This window comes from Rhinolophus sinicus, linkage group LG07 (genome assembly GCF_036562045.2).
Source record: "Rhinolophus sinicus isolate RSC01 linkage group LG07, ASM3656204v1, whole genome shotgun sequence".
Lineage (NCBI taxonomy): Eukaryota > Metazoa > Chordata > Mammalia > Chiroptera > Rhinolophidae > Rhinolophus > Rhinolophus sinicus.
This window is the reverse complement of record NC_133757.1, coordinates 36,519,589-36,541,002: the sequence shown is the minus strand read 5'-3', so window position 1 is coordinate 36,541,002 and position 21,414 is coordinate 36,519,589. Positions and strand designations below refer to the sequence as shown.

At 32.6% G+C, this 21,414-nt stretch overlaps 1 protein-coding gene across 1 annotated transcript in view; it reads left to right on the top strand.

Moving 5' to 3' along the window:
- PCDH15 (protocadherin related 15) overlaps nt 1-21,414 on the top strand; it is a 1,312,736-nt gene that overhangs the window by 423,866 nt on the left and 867,456 nt on the right. The window lies entirely within an intron of this gene.

The following is a 21,414-nucleotide window of genomic DNA, read 5'->3' as shown; positions in this document are numbered from 1 at the left end:
AAAGCTAAAGCTCAAAGATTAAAGACCAAATGGCAAATTAGAAGAATTGAAGAAAAATGATCTGGGACCTTGGTTGCCACAAGAATGTCTACAATGTAGATCTGTCTGATGATAACACAGGGCAAAGAACAATATGAAATCTATTATTCTTTTGCTAATTTCCTTCATACCCATTGTTATTCATCCATTCAAAAGTATATTAACTGAGCCTTACTTAACTGAACAAATGCAGGTGTATTAGTGTGGTGAACAATACAAGGAAACAGATGATAAACATGTTCTTATATAAAGTTGATCATTTCACATAGTGTTAAAAAAAAAGATGAAGAAAATAAAACAGAATCTTGTTGGGTGGGCACCAAAGGTAAATTCAGATTGTGTTGTCAGTCAAAGTTTCTATGAAGAACACTTATTTAAACTATTATGTGATGATTAAGAGTCAGTCATGGGAATTTGGGGAGGTGGTTCATGGGAAGATGTTAGAAGAAGTGCAAATGCTGAGAATCTGGTCTCAGGAATGGAAAGGCCTGTCCGGCTAGATTATTATGATTACAGTGGATTTTAATAAACTAAGAGGAGAGTGGTATGAGTTGAGATCAGCTAAGTGAAAAGGAATTAGTACTCATAAGGTTTTGAAAACTTTATGAAAACATATACCAGCCTATATTTTATTTACCAGCCTATATTTTATTTCTGAGCCACACTCCTTTCATGAAAGAAATAGACAACTACAGTGCATTCTATCGATTTGCATACTTGGTATTTGCCAGTGGCAAGCTGATGACTATGTAGAAAGTGCAGTATACTTTTCTTTCCAAACAGCAAGGGTCTGTTTTTGGTAAGCCTGCTTTATGGTCCAGAAAATAATACCCAGTGATTGGTCCTTCTCCAAGTACACCTTAACTGGGCACCTGACTTCCTGCCTCTTACACACATCTCCAATTAACTGAGCACTATAGTGTTCATAACCTACTAGAATCATCGTTTCCCCCCTCACTGCTCGTAGTGTTTTTCTCCCCCCTTTTCCAAAGACCAGAAAGACAAAAATATGAATCTAGGTAAATCAACACACAAAGAACTTCTGGATAGGAACAGTGGTTTTTCTTTTACTTGAAATTGTTGAACACCTTTATCATAATACATAGTTAACTTGTACTGGGTACCAGCTCTGTGTGCTGAGCAATATGCATGTGTTTTCTCATTTAGCCCTCATCAACTCTGTGAGGTGCTTGTACTAGTAGCACCTGGACTTTGCACAGTAAGAAACTGAGGCTAAGAGTGATTAAAATCCTGTCAGTTCATCAAAGAGCTAACAAAAGTCGGAACCAAAATTCAAATGTAAATAATAGAAAGCCAGTGGAATAGAGTCTATTGCTTGTCGTGTGAGAACTCAGCATGACTTTCAATATTTGTAATGTAGTTTCTGTTAATACACCTGCATACAATTGTAGCAGTTCTCTTTTTTAACAAAAACATATTTGTCCCTCACCTTATGTTAATGTTGAAGTCAAATGGTTTTCATAAATACTTTGAACAAGACAGTGATTTCTCCTGTCAGAGGGTTTATTTGAATCCTACTCATGCCCTGTCTTGATCTCGCTCTACTTCTGTCAGTGCTGGGTTAGCGTGGTTTTATACAAGAGGAATTGAAAATGAAATGCAATGAAATTGAGACTTGCAAACCTTGTAGACCTTCTGAGCACTGCTTTGTACTAAGATTTCTATCAGATGAGTTTCAATAGTAGTGTCTAATTAGGCTGGCAGTGAAGTGTAAGCTCTTGAATAAAAAATCATGTTCAAGATATATATTTTTTTTAATTTTTTTTTTTTCGTCCTGTAGATTATATAGCTCAGAAGGGTTTAGTATTTGTCAGCCATTTATAATAGGGTGATAATGCCCTTTGCTGAGTGTTGTTTGAATGCTAGGTTCTCATCTTGTATCATTACAGATGAGGTTCCTTGTATCTCTTACCAACTTGGTAGTTTACATTTAAAGAATGTCAAAATTTATATACAGACCCCTCCTAAAGTAGTCAACTTATATCTTTGCTACTGCATATCAAATTTCATCATTTATCAGCCAAGGCTAGTCTGTGAATACTATGTTCTTTCTATTAAGGCAAATGCTCCCATAGTCACTCGTGATTTTTGACATTAGAAAAGTTGTACTGTTTTTCTGGAACTCGTGAAATTACTATAATTAAACAGGCTAAATATTATTTGTGTGAACTGCTAAGGACTTCATCTTGGATACGTTGTTTGAAGTTTTATCACTATATTTCTTAAGACCAATTTATTATTTTGATAAAATCACTGTTCATTTCGACAGTAACTTCTTTCCTCAGTGTTTTTTTTCTTATACTGCAGAGTATGCTCACATTTATTTTTCCACGTGATCTCCCCTATCAATATAAATCTCTGAAGCAGCCTATTTCCCGAAGTCCAGAAAGATAACAGGAAATCAAATGAGCACTAGAGCCTAAAGATGCTGGGTGTATGTTCATCTGCATAAACCTCTCATTGTTAACAAATGGGCACAGCCAAGTATAAGAAATAACAAAATAGATTTCAGGACAAGCCTGAGTGAGCTTTGTCAGTAGCTGACTTTGGGCAAATCATTTAACATTTCCATGGCACATATTTCCTCTGTTAGAACAAGGAGTTGGGGTCAGTAATTGTGACAGTTTCTGTGTGCTCTGAAATTCTATGATTTTATTTCCAGTCGAAGTCACACAATAACCCTAAACTTTTGAAAATGGAAGTAGTAGAAACTAGTTAGAACTGGAGAGGGAAACTCAGTACCTAAAACTCAGGATTAGGAGAGATTAACGTTTAATTAAATACTCTTTTAGTGGGCCATGTGTTTACTTATTTTTCTTTACGCTTTTATAGTTTCAAAGGTTCTCTTTTGGAACAATGATTTATGATTTTCATCATTCTCACATTTTTTCTTAAGTATGAAAGAAGTGTCAGGACATTCAAAGGGCTAGTGATAATGACCACCTGTTGAATTTATGGTACCTTTCTTCAATTAATATGTGAAACGTTTGTATTTCTACAATTACCCTGTATATTAAAATACTGATTAATCGTCACTTGTAAAATGCAGATTTAGTCATTGGTTACCACTTTTCAACTTGGTAACAAAATAAATATATTGTTTACTAATTAAAATCTTGCTCACACTCATGTTTCTGATATCAGGGAAAATAAGTTTCATTTATATATTTCTCTGATAATTGAAATTATGCTGGACTTTCAATGTGATTGTAAACTCAAAAACTGAAGAAAAAAGTAGGTTTAGAATAGATGCCATTAAGAAATTAGAAGGGGAAATTCTTTTTTGAAGTATAAGGAAATTATATGGAAAAAATTGAGACCTACAGTTCATTTTTTTTCCAATTCTCCATGAATATTTCCTTAATCATTTCTCCTGCATCTCTCGAAACTTTGCATCTCTCGAAACTTTGATGCTAGTCACTGTTCCCCATTTATTCCCAAAGGGTAGTGTATATGTGACCAATATTACATTTTCTAACTGCATTTTAGTTAGTTGTTTAATTGTCCTATTTCCCACCTGAATGTGAGTTTTCTAAAAGTAGGAATGATTCTCATTTATTTAAAAATATCTGAAATACAATAAATAATACATGGATTTAAGATGTACTCTGATGTAGTTAAGATTATAATCTAATGTGGTTAATTTAGACTGATCGAAATTTTTACATTTAAGTAACAGTTGTAAAACATTCACAACATTTTATTAAGAATCAATGCAATGGATTTTTTTTTTGCTATACTTGTGATACTACAAGCCATAGATAATTTGAATAATGCTAAATAATCTAATTCATTTGGACTTAATGTCAATTTTATTTTTACTGTATATTAATGAATGTTTGATGCACTTGTAAGAAAGCAACATTTTAAAAGTATTTCTAATTTACTAACAATGGAGTGGCTTTTTAAAGTTCAAAGACAATGGAGCTTGCCACTTTTGATAAATATTTGTCAAATAACATTTTGTTCCTTCATGTAATTTACTAAACCATTACTAATTAATCATGAATATTCAACTGAAGCATAGAAGGTAAAGGAGGGAGAAAACAATGCTGCAAGCTGTCATGTTTTTACTAACAGAGCAACATTGAATATAGATGGAATTATAATCTTAAAAGAGCCATTTCTCTTTGCTTTCAAACTCGTTACTTTAAGTTAATAATGTATTGAGATGTAATCTATATATTACCCTAGTCATATAAGACATCAGGAGATCATAGTGATGTGGTGCTTTAGGACGGTGATGAGGCCGTGTGATAAAGCTGTAAGAACGGAATGACTTTATGCACTGCTTCCTCACATTATCTTCACTTCTATAACTTTTTCAATTAAATTTCAACAAAAATGTCAAATCCAAAGTGGTTTCAAATTTCTCATCTGCCTTTTGTAAAATGATTCAGTTTGTGTGCTGTGGAAGCCACTTATTACAATATGTTGCTGAGTCTGCAACTCCAGTGCAGTCAGCAGTCTGGAAATTTTCTCAGATCTAGACCATTTAATGTAAATTATTTTCTGTCTTTTCATAACTTTATTTTTTAAGTGCTTGCCAAAATTACCATTGACTTCCTTCTTTAGATTAGGCCTTATGTGAGTTCTTACAAAATATATAATAAAGTTGACATTTCTATTACCCAGAGTTTTAGGGGCTGGTTAAAATGGATTTTTATTACTCTTTTGTTCTCTATTTAAACCAATAGTACATACCACTCAGATATCTCCAAAAGGTTTTGTGAATTTTTTGAGAGATTTCTTTTATTATTCATATGTCTGAGCAGCTTTGAAGGTTCTGTTTTTGGGCCGCTAGACACAGAATTTGTCACAAGCAGCTGACTCTTTCAAAGGAGAGCAGACTGCTTCATTTAAACCCTTTTACGGCAAAAATGAAAATGATCACCTATATGAGCACCATAAAAGTCTATCATTTAATTTGCAGTAGCTACAATGAGCAAATCCTACTCTGTGCTTTGTAATATGAAACAGAAGCTGGTAAAATTTGTGGACAAAGATTCCACACAAGTAGTACTTTACAGATATTAAATATAACATTTAATGAAACAATATAAAAGTCCCCTGTCTGGAAAAGTTGCTTGCATATTTTGATGACTCTTTCTGGAGTGCAATACTACACAATAATCTTCTATATTTCTATCTTTTTTTCAAGAACACGGAGAAAGATTTAATTTTATGGTAAATGACAGGGTGCTTCAGGCTGATAGAAAGGAAATGAAGCCAGTGTTTCCCTGAATATTTCCTCACTTTCAACTGAAGTTAATGGAGGTTACTTTTCTGCAGTCTGAAAGTGCTTTATCATCAGCTGTTCTTTATATTGATGTGCATTAATTTTGTCATTCATTCATTTATATGTGCCATGTTAGCACAGTTTTCTCCTCCCAAGGAGTTTATTTGAATAAAATAAAAGGATATGTCATAATTGACTACCCACAAGGAGATTGTGAATCTGATAGACTTCTTCTTAAAGAATTATAGGCTATCCTCCTTACATTTATATGGCCTTGTTATAGTACTTAGGACATGAAATTACTTATTTGATTTATTTTTATGGATGAGATGAACATTGGCAGAAAAGAAGCATAGATTTTTCAACAACATGACACTTATTTCTTAGAAAATATTTATTCACTGGAATAAATAAATCAAGGACAAAATCAATGGTAAAATATATATTGAGTTACTGAAGTTCTATAAGACATGATGCTGTAAAGCAAATATAAAGATTAGTGGAGCATCAGCCATGCCGTTGAAATACAGTCAAAAGGGGGAAGGGACTAAACTAACTATACGAATGATCATTTTATCAGAGTTTAATAAGACAAAATATTAGGTGGCTTTAGAGTTGAGTGGCATTATAGAAATTTCCAAAGATATTTTATAAAAATTAGTCACTAAGATGTGTTTACAGTATGAGTATTATTTGTAAGTGAAAATGGTACAGGTGACCCTGTTAAGATAATAAAATTCATATTGTTTTGTGAATTTTTCTAAAAAAATTCAGCAGACTGACACTGATAAGAGGGAAGGAATAATAGCTACTCAATGTTAACATTGGAGGATGAGTCCAATGAAGGCAGACAATAAGCTAATGTGCTGTGATTGTCTTGCTCACTATATTTCTAGACCACTGAATAATACCTGGCACATGATGGGCCCTCAATGGATATTGGTTTAATGATGACATGGATAAAATGTTGGCAAATTTATAATAGCAATTCACATAATTGGAAGGATCTAAGTATACAATAATGTATATTAAAAACAGTGAGCATTGAAGAGTGCATAATTACGTTCCAAATTATATACTGCAGTTATAGGGAAAGAGATCTTTGAATGCAGATCTCATGGGAATCAAGCCATTTAGAATGGCTTAGAGTTTAGAAAGAACAGAGGTATGCATTTCTGTGAATTGACATGATATGAAAAAAATAATTTTGAGGTAGTAGGTTTTTGATGCAAGTTGCTAGACTAAAACAAGCTAATGCATTTTGTGAAATACTGGAAAATAAATGGAGGGGAGTCATACTTTGGAAGACCTTGGATGTGTGTGTGTGTGTGTGTGTGTGTGTGTGTGTGTGTGTGTGTATGTGTGTGTGTGTGTGTGTAAGAAAGGAGATATTTAACTAAAGAAAAGAAAAATAACAAGTTAAAATATAAACTTATTTCAGACTAGAAAAGTTAAAGAGTATTTAGGTAAAAATTAAAGACATCGAAAAGGAACAATACAGTGTTTCTAGAAACTCTTTGCAAGTCATGATATTCCCACAGTTACTCTGAGGAGATTATCAAATGCTTCTGGACATTATCACCTTCTTGAGGGGACAAGATAGTCTTTCATGTCTCCATCCCTACACAAGGTATTGCAGTCCCACACTATTCAGGGAGACTTATAAGTATTATACTTAATGCATATGTAGTAGGTTGTCTACAGGAATTAGTTATTGGAGGGTCTATACTCGGAGTCTCTTTCACTCTTTTCTTCACATCATACATTCATTCTTACCCTTCATTGTTTGATGTACCGTATCTCTGTATTTTTGTAACTTATTTTAATGCCACCTTTTACTACCTGTCTATAAAAGGGGGAAAATGATAAAATACGGTTTCCTGAAAGTTTTTTTTTTCTGAATTTGAACATAAACAAAGTTACAAAATTGCATTACAAAATTAATGCAATTTGGTTATATTCTCAGACAAAAAGATAAGTCTTTAGACAAAGACTTCTTTAATGGAAACACCAAGATCAAATGAACAATGATAAAAATCCATATTGGTATTATATTTAGAATAGATTTATCTGCTGCCATTCTAAACATGTATGATTTGGAACATTAAGAAAACATTTAAAAAAACCGCAGGGCTTTTCACGAAATTGTGTTAATATCAGAAAGTATGATATTTCTATTTTTTCCTTTTGATTTTAGAAGTAGGGAGTTCAGCATAACTGAAACAATTTTAGTTCCATTGAGAGTCAGAACCATTTAGATTAACTATTGTATTTATCTAAGAGATTCAAATTTTTGTTCTGGCCACAAAACTACATGGAATCATTATTTAAAGAAAAAGTAGATGTTTTGTTTTTGTTACTAAAAATTTTGGCACTGTTCTTGATAGGTATTTAGTAATATTACAAAATAGATTGACAGTGACTGCTTACATTACTTACCTATCTGTTAGGTTCAAGATGGTGAGGACATACAAATAAGGTATCTTAAATAGAAATACCTTTGATCATATTGGCTTCCATAGAATGATAGACTTGGGGTTAGAGTTAAATAGTAGTATAACAAAACATTCTCAAATATATTATACAATTTTTAGTATCCAATACAAATATTTAAATATAGTTTTAATACAATTAAAACTATATTCCTCCAGTAATTAATACAATCAGGTAATCTGCTACCATTTTTTCTATATGTGTTAGTTTGAATTTCTTATTTCAAATTCATTATAAAAAGAACATGGTCATTACTTCACAACATCGATCTAGATATTTCTCTATGAAGATACAAATAGAGTAGCAGAAATGGGGAGAAAATATTTCATATAAAACGGATTATATAGACAATTATATTTATTTTTCCTTTAGTATTACAAAACATGAAATTAAAATGAAACTATATGCTTGACTTTTGAAATATTTTGCTTTACTTAAGGTATTGTCTAAAGGAGTTCTTTTAATCCTTAGGAACAATGCTGTTCTTAAAGATTATGCTTATGTGAGTGCACATGTATGTTTAAACCATAATTTTCAAATGTATGTAGTATGGTTGACTCCTTTTGTATGGAAAAAAATAAAACTAAGAAAAATGCCATTCTAATTTCTCTTATCATTCTTTCTTTCCTCCTAATCTTTTTTTTTTTTTTAATTTATGTTGTCCAGCTGCCTCGTAAGTCACTGCACTATAAAGTCTCACTCCCCCTTATACATTTAAACATAAAAGAAGGAAGGACACTTGGGCTTGCATTTCCAATTCAACCTCATTAGAACCACCAAGAAAGTGTACCAACCGCTTTCATTCTTGTGGATTCCCACGTTTTCTTTATGTATTGACACAACTTGGCTTTTTATAATATTCTTCAGTGATGTGCTAGTTTTATATTGCTGCCATGACAAATCTACCAATTTTAGTGGCTTTAAAGGACACACATTTATTGTGTTACTGTTCTGTAAATCCGACACTTAGTGTGGGTCTTACCAGGATAAAAAAGCAAGGGAAGACTGTGTTCCTTTCCATATTCTTGTTCATTCTGCTATTGGCAGTACCGTGAGTTTTTAGGACTAATGTCTTCTGTTTCCTTGATGGCTGTCAGCTTGGGGTCTGTCTTTGCTCACAGAGACCTCTCCTGCTCCTTGCACACTGACCCCCTACATCTCACAACCCACAGTGGAACAATAAATCATTCCCCTGCTGGCATCTGTGACTCATTCTTCTTGCCTTCTTTCACTTTTAAGGATTCACAATTAGATCTGGCCCAGCTTGGATAAGCCAAGATAATCTACCCATCTCAAAATTCTTAATTTAATTCCATCTACAAAATACTTTTACCATGTAGTATATTCACAACTTTTGGGGATTAGGGCATGGGTATTATTGAGGTGCCATTATTTTGGCTACCATAGGTTATATATTCTATTCTACAAAACTGTGAAGAGATTGTTCCCATGCTTCATATTATTGAACATTGCTGTTGTGATGTTTGAGAACAGCTTGATTTTTTTTTTTTTTTAGTACCCTTGGAAGATTTGTTCTTTCACTCAGAATTCTTGTAGGATTCTTTCTTTATATTTGAATTTACAAATCTGCTCATAGTTAGGTCTAGCCATTGACCTAACTTTTGGACATTATACACAATTTTCCAATATTTAAGAAAAAATGTTTTGTATTTTGTATTTGAATATGTTTTGCATTTCATTTGTTGTATTTTCTAATTTCAAAAAAACATTATTTTTATTTTGTTTTGTCCTCATATTTTACCTTCCAACTCTTTCTATCTCTGCATATTGCTTATACATTTAATTCAATTAGAAAAATCCTTTCTTTAGTTGCATAGTCTATCATGACCATTCTATTCCTAATTTATTATTTCTTTATGGTGCTGTTTTGATCAAAGTGAACCCTTTTCTCTGTATGCAGTTCTGTTGCTCTGTCTTCTCTTCTTTAAGCTTTAATTTTGGTGAATTCATTGTTTTGTTAAACTCTACAGTACAAAGAATTTAAAGTAATTCTTTTAATTTTTGGATTATGTCTTCTTCAAGTTTTAAATGAGTATCTATTTTTATGAGTACTACTTTGCATTTTTTAAGTTTTAAATATATTTGCATGATACCTTTTTGTTGTTGTTGTGTATGTTCAATTTGGTTAATTCTGTCTACTTTCTACTAAAATAGCATGAGTGGATTCTCCATTACTTCTTTTTTACCATGAGATACTCATAATTTAATGGTTGGGTTTTATGTAAACTGGACACTTGCTGGGATGAGTATGACCCATACACAGAGCCCTTTTCTTTCTTTTTTTTTTTTTTTTTTTTTTTCCCTTCAGTAATTCAGTTTCAAAGTCACTTTGTTATAATTCAAGATTTGGTTTAGTTTAGCAAACCGTTGAAAAGCACTGTAATACTTACTCATTGAAACTTGTTCTGTGTTGTACAGTTTCTCCTTGTTTTTTACTAGTTTCTCCACAGTTGCCACCATTACTTTCTCTTCCATCTCTCTCAGACTCTCTTAATCAGAAAAAGGAAAAGCCTATGGTATTTCATTACTACCTCGTGTCTTTAAATTTGGGTCTTAGCAAGTGTTTCTCAGGGTTTGGCTAAAATGCAGATTCTGAAAGGTGGGCAAAGGCAAAACTATTACTAAAAAATATCAGCATCTTCTGATCCTTTCTATTTGCATAAGTTTTAAAAAGGAAATTCTTAGGACCAGTTTCACTCTTTCATCTTTCCCTGCAGATCAGTAATCCTTAGAGAGTCATCTAAAGATCCTGGTCTTTTCCTACCTTTTGAAACTATTTTGTGCTCATGTGTATTCATGTATCCTTTGCTGTAGCCTCTTCTTCTGGAGCACAGATTATCATCAAATATGCTATTTTTTTCTGCCATCAATATCTCTCATCCTCTCCCTCATCGTTTATTATCTCTGTTCCCCCCACTCTATTCTGGGAGAGCTTTTACAAGTTTGTTCCAATTTAATTGAATCTAATTCAATTTTCTATTATGTAATCATTTTTGGACAAGAAGCTGATGATGTAAGTTATGATTTTACCTTTTTAGTTCCCTTATTTTATTTCATTTGCTCATCCATTTCTCTCTTCATTTTTTATTTACTCTCAACCAGCTCCCCTTTTCCCTTCGTCTGTTTTCTTATTTTAAATATTTATTTGTTTATAAACATTATGGCACTTTTTTTCAAATGATGAAAATATAAAGCAAATTAGGTGTAAAATGCATTTTAATAAATATGTATTATAGTATATAATATATAAAATAATATTCATAAATAAATAATATAAAATAATCTATAATGTTTATGTAATTGCAATATTTATTCCTAGATTCTGTTCTTCTTTAGAATTATTTATATGTATGTTTCTTGTTTACACATCTTATCTTGAAAAAAGAGCTGTCTATCCATTTAAATATTTTCCTAAAGGTAGTGTTGGAAATTTCTTTTTAAGTAACCTCACTATCACCTCTGCTGGTCTCTCTTCAGCTTCAGATTCTGCTTTAGTTGCCAGATGGGATTGTTCCTAGACTTCTAATTGGTGACACAATCTGCTTCTTAACAGAGAAACTCTGTTTTGCTCAGGGGGAAACCCTGCTCCCTTGCTGGGTTTGGAATAGCCGCGTAATTTAAGGCTTCTACTACCAGTTACTTTCAATGCTGGTAATTCAAAGTAGAGAAGGACGTTTTAAATGATGTGCTCTAAATATGTCTCATCACTTGTACTTTCTAAAAGCCCTAGTTCAACATCAATCACAGAATCTTAGCAGGGTGCCTTTTCAGAAAAGTTTATATTTATTCTGAGACATTGCGATGCTATCTCAGTTGGGAAAGGTATCTTTACACAGAAAATACTCTGCCTTCATTTAATTCCATCCCAGCTGTATGACATTTTACATGACATAGTTATAATTTCTGGGATGTGGATGATGTCCTTTTCTTAGTTTCCGTGATTATGTAGATATGCCCTTATTTTCATATCCCCATGGTGATTTCAACTGGCCTCTGAAAAAGTACCTCTCCTCAAATTATTTCAACTGAAAGTCATAACTATTTACTTTTTTGGATCTAATTTTAAGAAAGTTAATTTGAAGGTCAATTTTTATTTGACAAAAGAAAATGAACAAACCTAGAATTATTTTTTTTTAAATCAAATATGTAGTTTTATCTTTTTAAAATTGTTATTAAGTTTATTGAGGTGACATTGGTTAGTAAAATTATATAGGTTTCAAGTGTACATATCTGTAATGCATGATCTATATATTGCATTGTGTGTTCACCACCCAGAGTCAGTTCTCCCATCACCATACATTTAATCCTTGAAAGAGAGACTTCTCTTTGGAAATTCACCTGTAATTAACAAGTATAAAAAGAAAACAAAAGAAAAGATTATTATTATAAATGAGTAGGTTTAAAATGTCAAATTTAATTTTATGCCCATTGAAAAGTAATTTTTTGACCTCTAGCGTATTAGAGACTAAAAATGAATTTTTAGTCGCTAATGACTTTTTAAAAATCTGTTCAACAGATAGTTTTAAACTTTTTCTGTGGATCAGGTAAATTTCCACAAAATTGTCAAGACTACAAGTTCCCTGATATCAATATATGTTATAATTGAGGAGGCTAGCCAATAATCAGATAGTGGTAAGTGCTATTATATATGAAGTATAATGGAGCCTTGTAGTAACATTCGGTCCATACCATAAGGTTTTGGAAGTGTGAAAAGCTGAAGAACTGAGCCATGCACAGGTTATCACCCAGGTTCTTGGTGGTCACACACAAATATGAGCACCAACCTCATGACAATATTGACGGAATCAAATCTGCATCATTGAAACTGTTCACAGATAGAATAAATAGAAAGCCAATAATTGGGTCGATATATACTTGACAGTAATTCTGTATTGACTTCAGAGTAACCCTGCATCACTTCATGATGAAAATGACTAAGAATTGACGTGAAATCCAAGATTACTCATTAAATACAAGAAAAGTCAAGTTTGTAAAATTTGAATGAGGTTCAGTGTTTGTATTCTGTAACAAATCATGGATCAAATGTCTCTGTGGATATTTGGAGTCAGGACCCAATATTAAGGACTTTTGGTGTGGACCAAATGTCTCCATGGACGTTTTGGACAGGACCTATTGTCCACTAATTAAATGCAATAGTGGATATGAAGAAGGCAATACTTTACATATGATCCAAGAAGCCCTGTGTAAGACAATTATATTTAAGCTAATATCTTAATTATAAGAGAAATAGAAGAGAGAGATGAGATAGACATAGAGATAGGCACAAAGATAGAGATAGAGAGAGACATGAAAAAGCCTGCTATGGACGGGAGGGAAGCGTTGTAGGGAATTCTGAATTTGAGGAGTTAGAGAAAGAGTCACATGCTCAATTTTAGCACTGAGCCTTTAAAATAAAGAAGAAATAGAAATAAGAATAATAAACAAGCCTATATACTGGTTAAGGTGTATAAAGAGACCTGGCACAAATTGCCTTTTCTCCTCATTTCTTTCCATTCTTGATTTAAGATCAGAGGATTTTCACATTTGTAGAATTCTGTTCTTTAGGTAGATGTGGTTTCCTGCAGATGTGATTTCAGTAATCCCCACTCCTAGCCTGGACATACAGTGATTGTGTTGATTCCCTTCTAAAATTTCTACCTTGAAAAATTACATATTTCACCACCCAAAGCAGACAAATGTGCCACACATCAATGGGGTTCATGTTTTAGAGTCTTCCTCCTGCAGCTGTTCCTCAGAATAGGAATTATTTGACAATCCATATACTACCAGTTTCTTATGTCAGAAAAGGAAAATTCTGGCTTATTGAGTGTTTTTCACTCAAGTCTCACCGAGAGTGGCACAACATCATTTGGCTAGCATGAATAAGTTAGTAATTCTTGACTCTTCTTTACAGTACAAACTATTCTCTGATCCACATATATTCAAAACATTAGATTCTAAATCAAAACAGTAACTATGATTTTATTTCTCTTATGAGATTATATAATTCCAACAAATCTATTGAATCATATAGAAAAATATCTACAGAAAAAATCAGCTTTAGAAAACCAGGAATCTTTATTATGTAATTATTGATAAAACTCAAAAAATGGCCTATAAGCATATAGTCATGTATTTGTAGCTTGTGTTTTTTATTTTTATTTTTTTGTTATTTTGAAAAAAGTAAATATGTTTGTGTACGTATGTGGTGTGTGTGTGTGTGTGTGTGTGTGTGCGTGTGTGTAAATAACTCGCTCAGGGGCCATAGATAATCAGCTAGCAAATTCAAATTAAAAATTAGTTTATGTGAAAACTAGTGAAATGCTAAATATGTTTTATTTGGATTATTTTTGCATTGTTGTGAAGTCCCATTATAATTGATAATCTATTTATGGGTTTTATTTATTTTTAATTTAGGCAAATTTAATAAAAGGGGAACAAACTTCTGAAAATTATGTTTTTGAAAAATCAAAATTATGATATATTTGGTTTCAAGATACTCACTAAGATAAGAATAAGGTTCTTAAGTTTAAGGTAACAGAAAATTAGCTTCATGCTAAATAACAATCAGGTAGTGAGCTAAAAAGGTTAACTGTAAAAGACATGGTTGGGGCAAACATTATAATTCATAAGAGTTAGGAATAAAGGTGGAAACGCCGGAAGTCTTCCAGACATTTCACATGGGTCAAAACTTTAGTAGCTGCCTTTTCATTTCAGATTCATAGTCTTAAATACCCATTTATAAAGACATATTTCTATGGTTTTCAAGGACACTTGTGATCAATTAAAAAAATTGAGACATAGTTAACAATTCACCAACTTACAGGAAGTGACAAAAATCAGGTCTCTGTTTTTCTTCTTTCTACTTGGAAGGGACAATTATTTTTAACCAGTTTGAATTTCACCTTTCAATTTCATGGGGATAACATTGTTTTCTGGTTCTATGAAGGTTTCTCTAGCAGTGAAAGGTGAATGTCAATTCTTCACATTTCTGACAATAAGACATCTGATCCATAAGATACAGAATTAGGTTGGTGCATATTTAATTAAAAGACAACTTGCTCTTGCTTTATTTCCTGTGTAAACTAACACAGATAAACACAGACAATTAAGCACCTTTTAAATCTTATATGCAATATGAATTTTTTTATACTCCACTTAAAATAATAGACAATAATGTTTCATTTAAAGTCATAAACAATGCTTTTGTTGTTTGATTTTATTGTTTGCAGTTTATAGCTCTAAAACATATTAATGGAGAAGCATTTGGAAAGTTAGAATTAACCATTGAACACAGAATCATCAGATTTGTATAGAACCACAAAAGACCCTGAATAGCCAAAGCAATCCTAAGATAAAAGAACGATGCTGGAGGTATGACACTCCCTGACTTCAGCTAGTACTACAGGGCAATAATCAAAACAGTATGGTATTAGCAGAAACGTATCCACACAGACCAATGGAATAGAATCGAGAACCCAGAAATAAACCCACATAAATATGGACAGATAATTTTTGACAAAAAATCCAAAAACATAAAATGGATAAAAGACAGCCTCTTAACTTAATGGTGCTGAGAGAAGTGGAAAGCCACATGCAAAAGAACGAAACTAGACTGCTATCTGTCATCATGTACCAAAATTAATTCAAAATGGATCAAAGATCTAAACATAAGACCTGAAACAATAAACTGCATAGAAGAAAATATAAGTACTATACTTATAGATCTTGGGTTCGAAGAAGATTTTTATGAATTTGACTGAAATGGCAATGGAAGTAAAAGCTAAAATATATGAATGGGACTATATCAAACTAAAATCTTCTGCACAGAGAAAGAAACCATCAACAAAACAAAAAGGCACCCAACCGAATGGGAGAATAAGTTTTTTGCAAACACCTCCGATAAGGGACTAATATCCAAAATATATAAGGAACGCATACAACTCAACACCAAAAATCAAACAGTCCAAGTAAAAAATGGGCAGCGGACCCAAATAGACATTTCTCCAAAGAGGACATACAAATGGCCAATAGATATATGAAACTATACACAACATCACTAATCATCAGAGAACTGTAAATAAAAACCAAACAATGAGCTATCACCTCACACCAGTTAGAATGCCTATCATCAACAAGCCAAATAATAACGTGTTGGAGAGGCTATGGAGAAAAAGGAACCCTCATGCACTCTTGGTTGGAATGCAGATTGGTGCATCCGCTATGGCAGGCAGTGCGGAGATTTCTCAAAAAATAAAAATAAAAAACAGAATTACCATATGACCCAGAAATCCCTCTGTTGGATATCTACCCAAAAAATCTGAAAACATTTATCCATAAAGATATGTGTGCTTCAATGTTCATTGCAGCTTTATTTACAGTGGACAAGACATGGAAACAACCAAAGTGTCCTTTGATAGATGATTGGATAAAGAAGTTGTAATTTATATACACAGTGGAATACTATTCTGCCATAAGAACCAATTAAATAGTGCCATTTGCGACAACATGGATGGTTCTTGAGATTATAATGCTAAGCGAAATTAGAAAAAGTCGAGAACCATATGATTTCACTGATATGTGGTATATAAAACTGAAAACAACAAAAGAAAAAGAAAAACAAATTAAACAAAACTCATACACACAGATAATAGTTTAGTGATTATCAGAGGATAAGGGGTGTGGGGGGCTGTAGGTGAGGGTAAAGAGTATCAAATATATGGTGATGGAAAGAGAACTGACTGAGTAATGAACACACAATGTGATACATAGATGATTACAGAATTGTACATCTAAATCTATGTAACTTGGTAGCAATTATCACCCCAATAAACTTTAATTAAACGAACAAACAAACAAACAAAAGCAATAATTAACCATTGATTAATAGATCTTCTGAGGACAAAGGTTCTTTATGACTGCATCCAGAACAGGTCAAGGGGTTTTTAGTTCTTTTCAGAGTACAAGGCTTGAGAGGAATGGTAGCAGAGATAGACTGGCACAAATCTTCCATAGTCTGGTACAGGATGAAAGGAAGACTGGACCACAAGCTCAGAGCTCAGGTATTCTGATACCTGGAAGTGGATATATATATATTTGACCTTTAATATTATTTTATAGTAGTTTCAGGTGTACAGTGCAGTGGTTAGGCATTTATATAATTTATGAAGTGCCCCCCTGATATGACACCATACATAGTTTTTACAACATTTTGAATATATTCTGCATACTGTATTCCACATCCCTGTGATTATTTTGTGACTATCAATCTGTACTTCCTAATCCCTTCACTTTTCTCACCCATCCCCCCAACCACCCTCCCATCTAGCAACCATCAATTTGCTCTCTGTATCTATGAGTCTATTTCTGTTGTGTATGTTCTATACTTTACATTCCACATGTAAGTGAGATCATCAGTCTTTCTCAGTCTAACTTATTTCTTTTAACATAATATCCTCCAGCCTGTTTCCCCGAAAATTAGACCTAGCTGGACAATGAGCTCTAAAACGTTTTTTGGGACATCAATTAATATAAGACCTGGTATTATATTATATTATATTATATTTATTATATTATATTATATTAGACCCATTCTTATAGTAAAAAAGACTAGGTCTTATATTATTTTTTGCTCCAAAAGATGCAAGGTCTTATTTTCAGGGAAACATGGTAGTTCCATCCATGTTGTTGCAAATGGTAAGATTTCATTCTTTTTTACTGCAGAGTAATACTCCATTGTATAAATGTACTGCAATTTCTTTACCTAATCACCTATAGGGTCATTTAATCTAGGACAAAGGAAGCACAAATTTACATTGAGGTAGACAGTCTGTTCAATAAAAGGTACTGGGAAAACTAGACAGTTAATTTTTTTGCATTTGCAAAAAAATGAAACTGGACCACTTTCATATGCCACATATAAGAATAAACTCGAAATGGATTAAAGACTTAAATGTAAGACTCAAAACCATAAAGGTCCTGGAAGAAATTATAGGAAGTAAACTCTCAGATATTACTCTTAGTAATGTTTTTATTGATATAGCACCTTGGTCAAGGGAAATGAAAGAAAAAAACAAATGGGACTACAACAACAACGAAATTCACAGCAAGTGATACTATCGGCAAAATAATAAGACATCCTACTGAATGGGAGAAGATATCATCTAATAAGGGGTTAATATCCAAAATTTATATACTTAAAAACAAAACTCATACAACTCAACGGTAAAAAAACAAACAATTCAATTAAAAAATAGGCAGAAGACCTGAATAGACATATCTCCAAAGAGGACATACAGATGGCCAATATATGTATGAAAAGATGCTCAAGTTCACTAATCATTAGAGAAATGCAAATAAAAACCACAATGAGCTACCACCCACTCCTGTCAGAATGGCTATCATCCTTAGAACTTATTTTCATTGTGTTTTATTCTAGAAATAAAATGTAAATATGCCATTTTATTTACTCACGTTGATTTTACAGTCTCCTCAACTTGTAAACATTGACACAGGAATTGATATATTCAGTCTGTTTCTCCAGTGTCTACATGAGTTCATGCCTAAAGATAAATGTCTTCCTAGTGCTTGGTATATAATGGGTAGTCAATAAATATTTGCTGGATAAATAGTAGATTAAGGAGGAAAGAAAAATATATCCCAAAGTAATCTAAGGAGATGACTATATATTTCTCAAATTCTTAAATCGGCTATGGTATCTTCAGTTGATCCCTTTAACACTGTCAGTGGCAGGAGATGTACTGCCTCCCTATTTCATGAAATAGCGTTCACAATTTTCTGTTAGAAATGCTTTATCATTCAGCAAAACTAATCCATCTCCTCCCCAACACACACAGCAAAACAAAAATATCATTTTTATGCATTACAGCGCTTCTTTGTTGGTCATTGGTAAATCTCTTCCTTCCAAGAAAAGTAGTTTAAGAAAAAATTGTCTATTTTTTTCTCTGGACACCACCTTTCCTGGATTAGACCCGGACTCCTATGGTCGCCATTTTAATGCCAGTGTAAGGCTCATACCTAACAAAGTTGAAAGATTTAGACTATTGATGAGGTCTTTGAAATGACCAATTTCTGTACCAAACAATTCAGAAGCCCATCCTGCTTCCATTTATATGAGCTAATGTATTCTCTATATTTTGCATTAATTTTGTCAGTGATTCTCTTACATTTCACCTGGAGTATTCTAGCTCATGTAATGTCTATTAAGTCCAGTTTATGTAGATCTTGAGTTTATATATGGGATTGTAAAATGTATACTATGTATTTTTGGACAAGTCTTTAAACATTTTTTTTTTTCTTAGTAATGAAGATTATGATACATGTTCCTATTCAGAATTCAGAGTTTAAATAAAATGCAAATTAAAATAATAATAATTAATAATAATACACAAGTATAAACAATTCTTAAATCTTTATTAATTTGTTTAAGGTACAGGACCTCCACTGAGTAAGGTGTTAGGTGCGAACTTTGGGTCATTTTTGCAGTTGAAAAAGAATCTGCCTTTCTTTAAAGGTATGATGCAAGTTAGAGTTGCCTCTAATTCTCACTGGCCTTATTCTAAATTGTATTTGATTGGTGTATTTTGGCATTATTTTGGAAGTTTACATTTATGATGTACCTCATGTTTTAACATTCCTTTTCCATACAGATGTATGTAAATTTGTGTTTTCCAACTTCTGCGCACTACAATTCTAATCCATCCATATGATTTTATCACATTACTTCTAATGGAGTTACTCCATTCTTTTGAAAAAAAGAGTGGAACTTTTTTTTCCCCTTTTTATTGTCATCTTTGGCAATTTGTGACTTATTTCAAGTATTTATGTAAAAATAAATTCCTAATCTGATGGTTTATTTCAAAACATAATTTTGAGAACTATGGTATGTTTCTTTCTTAGTTGATTGATCTTTACTTAAGATTTCCTTTTATTCAGATATTTTTTTAATGTCTTCTCTCATTTCATTCTGAGCTCAAAGTTCAGCTTGCTACTCTTAAGTCATAACTCAATTTGCTATGCACTATATTATTCAGGTGTCCTTTCTGGGTCGTTTTAATCTTTGAAAAGTTTTTAATTCTAGAGTTATTCCTTAATATGTCCTTCAACACAGTGGTTTAATAATAGAAATATCTCAGAGAAAAACTGAAACAGGTGATTTGAGGAACACAAATTCCTTCCCTCTGTATCATCCCTCAGCTCTCTCCTACCTGCTCTGTGGTTCTCCTTCGCGTTAAGTACAGCGTCACAAAATAAAAAGAGACACGTGTTGGCACCCATCCGCCAATTTGCACCAGCTGCCTACATATTTGGTTTATGTTTTTGGAAGGAGATTTGATTCCTATGTGGCCAGAACATTGCAGAATCTTAACCAGCTTGTCAGCCTAACTTCGGTAGAACAAAATATTTTAAACTTACAGTCTCAATCATCTTAAAAGAATAATTTGACAAAAGAGAATAAAATTATACTTTGGATGTGGACTTTTATTCACATGTGAAATCTTGTGTGTAGCTAGGTCCTCATTTTCCTTTTCTAGCATTAAGAAAACTCAGTTTTCTTTAGTGTTAATCATTATTGGTTATCTGTGCTTTCCCAGTGCTATGTTCCTTTAGACCTCTCAGGGGCTATCGTTGCTACAGCTGTTGTTCTTTGGCTAGTACCTGGTCTTTCCTTAACACATCACCTTAACCATCAATGTCCCCAAAGAGGTAGCACACATAAAAAGAGGGAAAAGCTGGCACAGCACTTAACTAAATTATAAATACACTCAAAGAATGGGCAATAAGAGGAAAAGGCAATTACCATTTATGATTGAATAATGCTATATTAGGTTACTTTCTAGGTCATTAGATTTTCTGCCCTTGATATGTTTTGACTAAGTTTTCCCCATCTCTCTAGTTTTTTTCTTCATTGTTGTATATGTATTCACTCCAGTTCAGCAGCTCAGCACAGACATATTCTATTTGAGTCTAGTATACATATAAAAGAGTTATTCAAATATGCTTGCCTTCAGAATACTGTGCACCACTTATTAAAACCTGATTCCCAGCACCACCCTAGATTTTCTGAAGCAAAACTTCCAGTGGCTAGGACAGTATGTATATGAAATTATGCTATATATATATGAAATTATGATATATATATATATATATATATATATATATATATATATGTATTTCAATTATTACAATAGTGTCTACATGTTTACATATATATGTAAACATGTAGACACTATTGTAATAATTGAAATACATACAGCAATACCTCAATATCCTAATCCTGTGGCTCTTTGTTCTAGGGACAGGGATAAGGATGGGAATCTATTAATAGTTGGAATTTTTATTGGGAGAACACTAGTGGAGAATAAGAATGTTGAACCCAAAACATTTATTCTTAATTTCACTCTCAATTAAAGAAAATACAGGGTGGTTTAGAGGAGGTTACTCAAACTCTCCATCTCAGTCCCTTATCATTACAATTCAGTATTTGTAATAACATCCTAATTACTTTTCAAGTTCTTGTGAAGATTAAAACAATACTTGATTAAAACTTTAAAACTGGTAAGTGCTACATTTCACTATCA